Below are 11,171 nucleotides of genomic sequence, written 5' to 3'. Positions count from 1 at the left end.
TAGTGCACTTATTTTTTTATCTATTTGTTTATTTATTTAAACAGCCATTCAGTTTTTGTGGAGTAACAAGTGGCCACAGTAGGTTTCATTTCTCTTTAAAGGGTAACTAAACCCCTGGTCAGAGCCTGACTCCACCCACTGGCAATATTTGAAAAATGCTGGAAAAGTGGGCAGAGCCCAACGGACGAACCGAGGGCGGGGCTGAGCGGGTGATTGACAGACACGCAGTGACTGACAGCTGCTGTCAGACTCGCTAAGATGGAGAGTGACGCAAGTAGCTTTGCAACAGAGCGGTCATTTAAAGTTGAGGACTTTTCTCACCTGAAGTGGAGGAATTGTCTGTGGACACAGAGCTAAAATCATATCAATTCGAGCCGCTAGCTCAAACTGCGGTGTCGCATCGCATTAACTCCCGCCTCGCGATCGGCATCCGACGATGCTAGCGAAGCAGCCGCGCTAGAGAGAATGGGTCCAGTATCTGAGTGGATTATTATTACTATTTACCTACGTTAAGCATATTTTGCCGCTATGTGAAAAAAAATATCCAGCAAAACGCGCCGGCGGTTGTGGAGTCCATGCAGGAAGAGCAGCGTTTGGCACACAAGTGCATGTAAACACTGGCGCCTAATACACCTATACCAGCCTAACCACTGTACTAAATACAGATAAAGCTAATGCTAAAAATCTACACTATCCTAACTGATGCAATACTATGCTACTAACTGACTATGCTTCTAACAACACTAACAACTATGCTAAATAACTACCTAGGCTACACAAAATAATCTAAATAACTATAAATGCTATGCTAAAATACGCTATCCTGATCGTTTTCAAAACTCGTAATTCCAATTTCCAGCTCCTGACTCGCTCTGGTGTTGACGGAACCAGATGGTTTTATACCAGGGGCTGCCAGGGGCGTGGTGAGCTCGCAGCGTCAGAGAGTACCCTACGTCAGAGAGTACCCCTGCTTCAGGAGATTCCGTTTAACCTGAAGAGGGCAGCACTCAGACGTTTTTACACCATATATTTAAAAATTAAAACACTTTATACTCAAATGTTAAAAAAAGTACTCGAATCAATGAACAGCATTTATGAAGCTCCATTCGTACAGATCATTAACTAAAAAAAGTTGGTTTAGTGTTTAGTTACCCTTTAAACACACGCCCATAGTTCAGCCCATCTGGACTACCGGTAGCCTACATTGCAAAGCAAGAGAGAATTTCAAAGTATGCTAACGGTTTACTACGTCAGCTATTTGGCGTTGTTAAAAAAAGGATATAAAAGCAGCATTATCTGGTGTAAAGTTTAAAATGATCCTATATTATAAAAAAAAAACAAAGAGAAAAAAGAGAAAAAAAGAAAGAACACAGAATACTGTAGGCTACTACCTTGTTCGCGAGCTGTGAGAGGATCTGATCTCACATTAGGCTACTAGGCTATTTATGTGTCTGTTATAGTGGGCGGTGAAAAATACGAAAAAAAAAAGAAGAAGAAAAAAACTCCGTACAAAAACTAACAATGGACTTTCATGGATGATTATCAAGGGAGGAACATTTATCAGAGAAACATTTATGTAGACTAAACCTACACTAGACTCTACTCTAACTCACACTAAGAATGTCAGTCTTTTAAAAAATATATAACTTTTACGGAAATTAAAACGTTTGCTAATGTAGCTATTTGGTTCAGCTTTAGGATACTTGCAAAATGTTCCCCTTTTCTCACAGTATTGAAAGTGTTATTAAAATAAGTGTTTTGTTGTTATTGAAAGAGTGATGCTTTATAGAGCTGCAGAAGAACAGATGAATAACTGGCAAAGTGAAACTAAAGCTAACGGACAGCGCTAGCGCGGGTTTGTAAGATTTGAAAAACTCTTAGATATTATAATATTTATAAAGGCAGAGTGTCATGCCATTTAACTAATATTAAATATAAATCGCTGTTTAAAATTGCCATGTATAGCAGATGTCTATGTCACTGTTATACTCCAAATATAGTTTTTTTTTTTTTTAAAGCCAGTTTCTTTATCAGAAACAAAGCGATGAGTTACATTTCCAACTGTTGTTGTCCAGGGAAAAAGATACAATGAATTAATTGAACACATATTGGCTTGAATAAAGAGGAGATTTTGTATATCAGCTGACATTGTGCAGAGGTTAAACCTGAATGTATTTGTGCATAAATCAGTAATTCAGGGTAAAATATGAGTCTGAGGTGAATAAACAAACACATTAGTTCTCCCATAGTTCTTCCAGGGAGGGAGTGAGAGGTCAGCTGACTATGTAGGAAACAGAAACTGAAGCAGACAGACAGCAGTGGGCGTGTCTAAGAAGATCACGAGCAAAGACACACTGCAGACACACACACATGACATAGTTTGAATCATATAATTTTTTTTTTTTATGTCCAGGCTTGTTGGGCATTCTCTGTAAAAAAATACAGCAATGGTAATTTAAGCTCAACATCAGAGGTCTTGAGTTTCACAAATGTATCTATAAAAAATAAAAACAATATCCTCATTTTGGCAATCTATTGAATTAATTTCCCATGTGTAGTTGCAACTTTGATATATTAACACATTTTAATTAAAAAAGAAAAAATGTAAAGGTCTTCAACTAGAATTTGGCGAATTTTTGTGACTTGACAGCCTATTTCACTGAACTAAGGAAAGGAAGTCTTTCGTTTTATTATCAATATTTTGATAATCATTTTTATTTTGATTCATTTTATGAAAAGTATCAATTCATTTTAGGAAGGTAGTGATTCTTTTTGAAAAAATATAGATTATTTTTGGAAAAAGTAGCGATTCACTTTGGGAAAAGTAGCTATTCTTTTTTTAAAAGTATCAATTCATTTTGGGAAAGGTAGTGATTATTTTTTTATTAAGTATTTTGGTAAAAGTAGCGATTCATCTTTGAAAAAGTAGCGATTCATTTTAGGAAAGTAAGGATTTTTTTAGGAAAGTAGCGATTAATTTTGGAAAAAGTAGTGATTCACTTTGGGGAAAGTATCGATTCACTTTGGAAAAAGCAGCGATTCTTTTTGGGGAAAGTATCGATTCACTTGGGAAAATGTATCGATTCATTTTGGGAAGAGTATCGATAATTTTTTTAAAGTTGCGATTCTTTTTAGGAAAGTAGTGATTAATTTTGCGAAAAAGTTGCTATTCGTTTTTAAAAATGTAGCGATTCTTTATGGGAAAAGTAGTGATTCATTTTAGGAAAGTATCGATTAATTTTGGAAAAAGTAGTGTTTCTTTATGTAAAAAGTATCGATTCATTTTAGAAAAAGTAGCGATTCTTTTTGGAAAAAAGTAAAGATTAATTTTAAGGAACGTATCGATTTAAAAAAATAAAATATCGATTCACTTTTGAAAAAGTAGCGATTTTTTTGGGGAAAGGTAGCAATTCAACGCGAAGTTTTGCAAGATTATAATTATAGTTACTACTTACGAAGACAGTTACAATCTACAATCAAAAAAGATGATTGTTGTATCCAGCAGATCCTTGCACGTATCAGCTTCCAGGTCTTTGAGGTCAAAGACTATATAAACGCTCCTAATCTGGTTTTAAGTAATAGTCCAATAAATAGTTATAACGTTTTAAATATGAATATTTGGTAACGCTTTAGATTACAGCCCGGAAAGTACTGCGTAATTAAACCATAATTACAGTGTAGCCTACCTATAAAGTACTTACGTGTAAGTAGGGGAACAATATGTAAAGTCTCGGGAATAAAGGGGTAACAACCAGGAAAATAACAAATTATTCAGGCAAATTATTTATACTGAACGTATTTTAGAACTACGGGATACTTATACTATAATACAATCTTACTTTTGGGAGCAATTTAGCGAGTACACTGCACCTTTTTGTAATAATAGTGTATACAAATACATGCTTTTTTCAAATTACGGGGTATATATCAGTGCATTTATAAAGTAGGCTAATTTGTTTTTATTGCAAAGGTGCACTGATTAAGTTGTTTCAAGGCAAGTAAAACTATTGCAACTTTTTTTTTTAAATGCTGGGGAAATATACTCTTGTTACATGTAGTTACAGGGTAAGTATGACATTGCGCGCTGTAAATTAAAGTGGTGCTTCTTACCCTCTTGTTTCTTGTAGTTACAGGGTAAGTACAATAAAAACACATGTATACACACAATCTGATATCATTTGGAAAACTTTATTTGAAAAACAACTTATTTCAAAACAGATTTACAATATAGGCCTACACTTATTATTCTTTATTCATTTTTTTAATCAACTTTTCATTTCAAATACTAAACGCTGACAGAAAGTATGTTGTGTCCTTTTTTGTTTCTCTTGCATGGCTTCCTCTTGTTCCTCTTCTTCTTTTTCTATCATTCCATTGATTAGCCTAATCTTAAGGAGTCTTTTGCTATTCTGTATTATGTATTAAAAGAAAATTGGTCGGACAGTTGGTCGGAAGCGATAGTCTACAGTTTAAACATTTAAAATATTTGGTATTTTTCTTACAAACACTTATCGTCGCACTTCAGAAGACATTGATTCATCCATTGGGGTCGTATGGATTACTTTAGTTATTGATGTGCTGTTTTGATGTCAACTTTTAGGAACACATGAGCTTGCATTATGCTTACATTCAGAGAGATTATTTATTTTTCTAAAAACTTTTGTTTGTGTTCATCCGAAGAAGGAAATTCCTATACATCTCGGATGACATGAGGGTAAAAGATGAGTAAATAGTGAGGACATTTCTGTACTGTATTTTCTTTTAACACATAATACAGAATAGCAAGAGATATGGGATTCCTTCTTAAGATTCATCAGTGGAAAGAAATGTTTTTTTTTTATATATAATGTTTTAATACATTCTCTGTTTGTATGTCAAAAAATAAGCACAATAATTACGAAACGTAATGACTAAATGAGGGCGTTAACAGAGAAGACATTGATTGGAGTGTGTCGCTCAATATTCAGATTAATATCAATATTAATGTTGATTTTTGGTCCTTCTAAATCTTGGATATTTATTTACATCAGTGCAAAGAACTATTAAAAAGAATGCAGTGATAAAAATGCATCGCTCAACATTCTATTTTATTCTATATAATAATAAACATGTACATTTTTTTTTCATTTCTTTCATTCCAATAAGCAATTGTCCCCAAAGGAAACAAACTGCAACATCCAGCTTCAAAATGAGCTAGAATAACAAACAGAAGTGGATAAAAACTATTTAAATTTAAGCCATAAAACGACAGCAGCAATAATGACCAACAGTAAAATCCAGACGCAAATCAGCCCGCAGCAGTATTTCTTACTCAGACCGGTTTCATTCTGCACTGGCTGAAGTGTGTGTGGCTGAGGTGTGTGTGGCTGAGGTGTGTGTGGCTGAGGTGCGTGTGGCAGTCTTGCTGGGAGATGAGGATGATATGGCCTAGGTATGTCTATGGACACAAACTGAGGAAGATTGGGTGGATTTGTGCGGATAGGTGCTCTGAGGAATTCCTCACGGCTTAAACCTTTAATGTCCTTCATGAGTTCAATGCTAATGCAGTAAGTGTGATTCTGGTCGAAATTCAGCAAATTTATGTGCTGTGTCACATAAATGCTGTCAAATCTGTTCCACCTTGAGTTAAATAAAACAATGATGCGGTCTTTGTTGCTGTTGTCTGACCATCCTGTGTAATTCACAGTGACATATTCAGGCAGTGAGTCAGCCTTTTTCAGGTTGCCCACCTCATAGTACGGGAGATAAGAGTCCGGAAGAAGATTTTCCCTGTTATGGAATAGGCGGAAACCAAAAGCTCCATTTTTAGGATTGTGGATGGCAACCATACGACTGTTGAAATCAATCCGAACACATTCATGAGCAAACCACCACAGCAAGATCAGACCGTGTCTGGGAGGAGGCCGGCCATACTTGGACTCTTCCAGATCAGACAAATAATTCAGGGTCCTCATCGTGTTCCTGCAATCCTGCTGGAAAAAACAGTGCACTTGTAATGCATAAATGTTATAATTTTATGTTTTTTAATATAAAATATACAAATACAGGGACAACTGCAAAATTTAAAACCAAGAAGCAACAGAAGTCAGTTCAACTTCATTTAAATCAGTTAATTTCATCATTAAGTCTGCAGAATTAGAAAGCCTGTAATTCATATATATCATTGATTGATCACATGATCATTTATTAAGTATTTGGGGTAATGTTGATGGTGTTTTCAGCTCCCAATAAGATTGTCTCTGTTTAATAAATTTGAATCTATTCAGCAGATTTTCTCTGAAAAGCAGCTCATCAAAGTCTGTTTTGACCAAGACCAAACAGCAGCCTGGTTTATGGGGACTCGACAAACTGTATATTCTATCGCTTTACACAAATAATATGTGGTTTACACTAGCTTACACTAACCCTAACAATCACAGAAAGCTTTCTGCATTTTTTAAAATAAAACAACAACAACAAAAACCCACCGTTTAGTATGTATTTTTTTCAGCCACAGGAAGTAAACCACCTTACGTTGTAATACCTATGTCATAATACACATTTGTGTTCCTCATAAAGCACATATGCCAGGACAAGGGGAGCTGGCTCAAACACATCTACAGAAACTGATTACTTACAAAGAACTGAGAAAAACTGATCCTTCGAAACGATTGCAGAGAGACGAAGGGTTAATCTGTAGTGCACTGATCTACCATTTCTGTACAAGTAAACATTCCAAAATCAATAAAACACCCACACACACACACACACACACACACACACACACACACACACACACACACACACACACACACACACACACACACACACACACACACAAGGGTGTTTTGCTATCCTTGTGAGGACATTCCATAGGCGTAATGGTTTTTATAGTGTACAAACTGTATATTCTATCCCCTTACACTGCCCCTATCCCTAAACCTACCCATCACAGGAGACATTCTGCATTTTTACATTTTCGAAAAAATATAATTTAGTATGTTTATTAACCCGTTCCCCTCATGGGGACCGCTGGCTGGTCCCCACAATGGAGGTGATTTCAGGTTTTACTATCCTTGTGGGGACATTTGGTTCCCACAATGTAATATAAACAAAAGCACACACACACACACACACACACACACACAAACACAAACACACGCACACGCACACACACTGTATTAAAAAATGATACACCTTACCTTGTAGTGATACACCTTACTGGATCTTTCACTGACTGCTTCATTTATATGACATGACAACAACGCATATTTGCTGATGTCACTGAACTGACAGGAAATAGAGGTTTTACGTGTTTCGCTGTTTTGATGAACAGAAACTCACAATGCAGAAAAAGCTAAACGTATGCACAAACAAATTAGGGACTGTACATGAGGAGATTTACATTAAATACTTTATATCACACTAATGTCTCACTCATATTCAGATTTCATATTGTAATAAATCATTACAGTTTTTCTAAATTGCTAAAACACATTTCTTGAAACCATCACTCACTTTCTCAAAACCTCAAACACAAAACCAAATTTTCAAAACACATTCAGAGAACCTCTGACTCTTCTGGCAAAATCAAACAATTGCCTCAAAACCATGTTATCTGTGCTCAAAATCAAGCAATGCTTTCATACGGAAGCCCTGAACCGCAAGGTGAGAAAAAAAGAAAAGAAAACTTATCTTGTTATTTCGACTTAAGTCGCTATTTCGACTTTATGAAAAAGTAGCGATTCATTTTTAAAAAAGTATAGATTCTATTGGAAAAGGTATCCAGGGTTCCCACTCTAAACTAAATGTCAAATTCCCTGACTTTCACTGACTAAAAAGATGAATTTCCATGACCTAAAATGAACGGCAAAACAGGCTGCTCTTTTGCGGAGCACCGAGCTGTTTTGTTTTGTAGAAAGCCTTTCTTTAAAGTAAATTTGTTTTGTATAAATTGTATCTTAATTTTAATAATTTTTGGCCTGTAGGCTATTTAATAAATGAGAAGCAAATATATAGCCGACAACATAATCATGGAGGCGCGCCGCGGTCACTTGCATTGCACGTGAATTGGAGCACATCTCATCATAAATGAACCGAAACTCTGTGTATGCCTCACATACATGAGAAGTACATCTGAAGATAGCTTGGAATGTCTTTAAACCAAACAATTCAAAACGAAAAGAAATAGGCTACTCTCGGATTATGTAATCAATGATGTGGGACCTGATATTAATTTATGTGACAGTCATGCTTTTATTCTTACAGTAAAGCACAGTCCACAAACAACCTCCCTATAATAAGACAAATCTCTGGAGGCATGCTCCAAGCACACTCTCATCTCATCCCTTTTCCCACATTTGTAGTAATGACACTAAAACCAAACCGGAAATTGTAACGCGTGTGCACGCGAAAAGTCCGTATTATTCTTTTTTTGCAAAGGTCCCCTCAGGGGCTCCGTAGAGAGATCTGTGAAACAGCACGATAAAAAAAATGAGGTATAGAAAAATTACATTTTGATAAATGGAAACTAAAATTTAAAGCAACAAACTAAATTCCCTGATTTTCCATGACTTGGACAAAAACTATATACAATTCCCTGAGTTTCAATGTCTGAAATAGACCTTTAAAAATTCCATGACATTCCAGAAATTCCATGACCCGTGGGAACCCTGGATATCGATTAATTTTGGGGAAAGTATCGATTCTTTCTTAAAAAGTACCGATTCATTTTTGAAAAAGTAGCGATTCATCTTAAAAAAAGTACTGATTCTTTTTTTTTAAAGTATCGATTAGTTTTGGGTAAAGTATCGATTCACTTTGGAAAAAGTATCAATTAATTAAAAAAAGTATCGATTCATTTTAGAAAAAGTAGCGATTCTTTTAGAAAAATTAGCGATTCTTTTAGAAAAAGTAGCGATTCTTTTAGAAAAAGTAGTGATTCTTTTTGAAAAAGCATCAATTATTTTTGAAAAAGAAGCAATTCTTTTTGAAAAAGTATCGATTAATTTTGGGTAAAGTATCGATTCATTTTGGGGGGAAAAATCGATTCAAAAAGTAGCGATTAATTTTTGAAAGAGTAAGTTCCCTTTTGGGAAAATATCGATTCACTTTTGAAAAAGTAGCAATTAATTTAAGAAAAAATATCGATTCACTTTTGAAAAAGTAGCGATTCATTTTTGGAAAAAGTAGCGATTCACTTTGGAAAAAGTAGCGATTCATTTTAGGAAAAGTAGCGATTCACTTTTGAAAAAGTAGCGATTCCTTTTTAAAAAGTATTTAAAAAAAAAAAAATTTATATATATCGATTCATTTTGGGTTAAGAAAAAGTAGCGATTCAATTTGGAAAAAGTAGTGATTCTTTTTAGAAAAAGTAGCGATTAATTTTTGAAAGAGTAAGATTCTTTTTGGAAAAATATCGATTCACTTTTGAAAAAGTAGCAATTAATTTAAGAATAAATATCGATTCACTTTTGAAAAAGTAGCGATTCATTTTTGGAAAAAGTAGCGATTAATTTTGGAAAAAGTAGCGATTCATTTTAGAAAAAGTAGCGATTCACTTTTGAAAAAGTAGCGATTAATTTTGAAAAAGTAGCGATTCCTTTTTAAAAAGTATTTTTTTATATATATATCTATTCATTTTGGGTTAAGTATCGAATCATTTTAGAAAAGTATAGATTATTATTTTTATTTTTATTTTGAAAAAGTATCGATTCGTTTTGGGTAAAGTATTGATTCTTTTTGGAAAAGTAGCGATTCTTTGTAAAAAAAAAAAGCAATTATTTTTTTTGGAAAAGTAGCGATTCTTTGAAAAAGTATCGATATATTTTGGGAAAAGTAGCGATTCATTTTAGAAAAAGTATCGATTCTTTTTGGGAAAAGTGTCGATTCTTTTTTTTTTTTAAGTATCGATTCATTTAGGGTAAAGTAGCGATTCACTTTGGAAAAAGTAGCGATTCATTTTAGAAAAAGTAGCGATTCATTTTAGAAAAAGTAGCGATTCTTTTTTTTTAAAGTAGCGATTCCTTTTGGGTAAAGTATCGATTTTTTTTTTGGATAAAAGTAGCGATTCACTTTTGAAAAAGTAGCGATTCCTTTTAGAAAAAGTAGCGATTCCTTTTGAAAAAGTAGCGATTCATTTATAAAAAGTATTTATTTTTTTATATATCGATTCATTTTGGGTTAAGTATCGATTCATTTTAGAAAAGTATAGATCATTATTTTTATTTTTATTTTGGAAAAGTATAGATTCGTTTTGGGTAAATATCGATTCTTTTTGGAAAATTAGCGATTCTTTGTAAAAAAAAAGTGATTCTTTTTTTTGGAAAAGTAGCGATTCTTTTTGAAAAAGTATCGATATATTTTGGGAAAAGTAGCGATTCTTTTTGGAAAAAGTATCGATTATTTTTTTTTAAGTAGTGATTCTTTTTAGAAAAAGTATCTTTTTTTTTTTAAGTATTTTTTTTTAAACTTTTGAAAAAGTAGCGATTCATTTAAGAAAAATTATCTAATCATTTTTGAAAAATTATCTAATCATTTTTGAAAAAGTAGCGATTCACTTTTGAAAAAGTAGCGATTCACTTTTGAAAAAGTAGCGATTCATTTTTGAAAAAGTAGCGATTCATTTTTGAAAAAGTAGCGGTTCTTTTTGAAAAAGTAGCGATTCTTTTTGAAAAAGAACCGATTCTTTTTGGAAAAATATCGATCCACTTTTGAAAAAGTAGCATTTCATTTTTGAAAAGGTAGCAACTCTTTTTAGAAAGAGTACCAATTCTTTTTTTTTAAAGTGGCTATTCTTTTTGGTAAAGCTATCGATTAATTTGAGCAATTCAGGGATTCTTTTTAGGGATGTAACAAATCTTTTTGGGAAAAGTAGCGATTCATTTTTAGAAAGTAGTGATTTTCCCAAATTCACTTTAGGAAAAGTAGAAATTCTTTTTGGAAAAGGTAGAGATTCTTTTTGGAAAATGTAACGATTAATTTTGAGAGAAGTAGCGATTGATTTTAGAAAAAGTAGCGATTCTTTTTCGGAAAAGTATCGATTCTTTTTGGAAAAAGTATCGATTAATTTTGAGAAGAGTAGTAATTCAGAATCAGGAATCAGAGCTTTATTGCCAAGTGTGCTTGTACATACAAGGATTTTTTCTAGGTACTGAAGCTTCCAGTGCAAATATACAATTACAAATACAACA

This window comes from Phoxinus phoxinus (assembly GCF_949152265.1).
Source record: "Phoxinus phoxinus genome assembly, chromosome: 6".
NCBI classification, from domain to species: Eukaryota; Metazoa; Chordata; class Actinopteri; order Cypriniformes; family Leuciscidae; genus Phoxinus; species Phoxinus phoxinus.
This window is presented reverse-complemented; position numbering follows the sequence as displayed.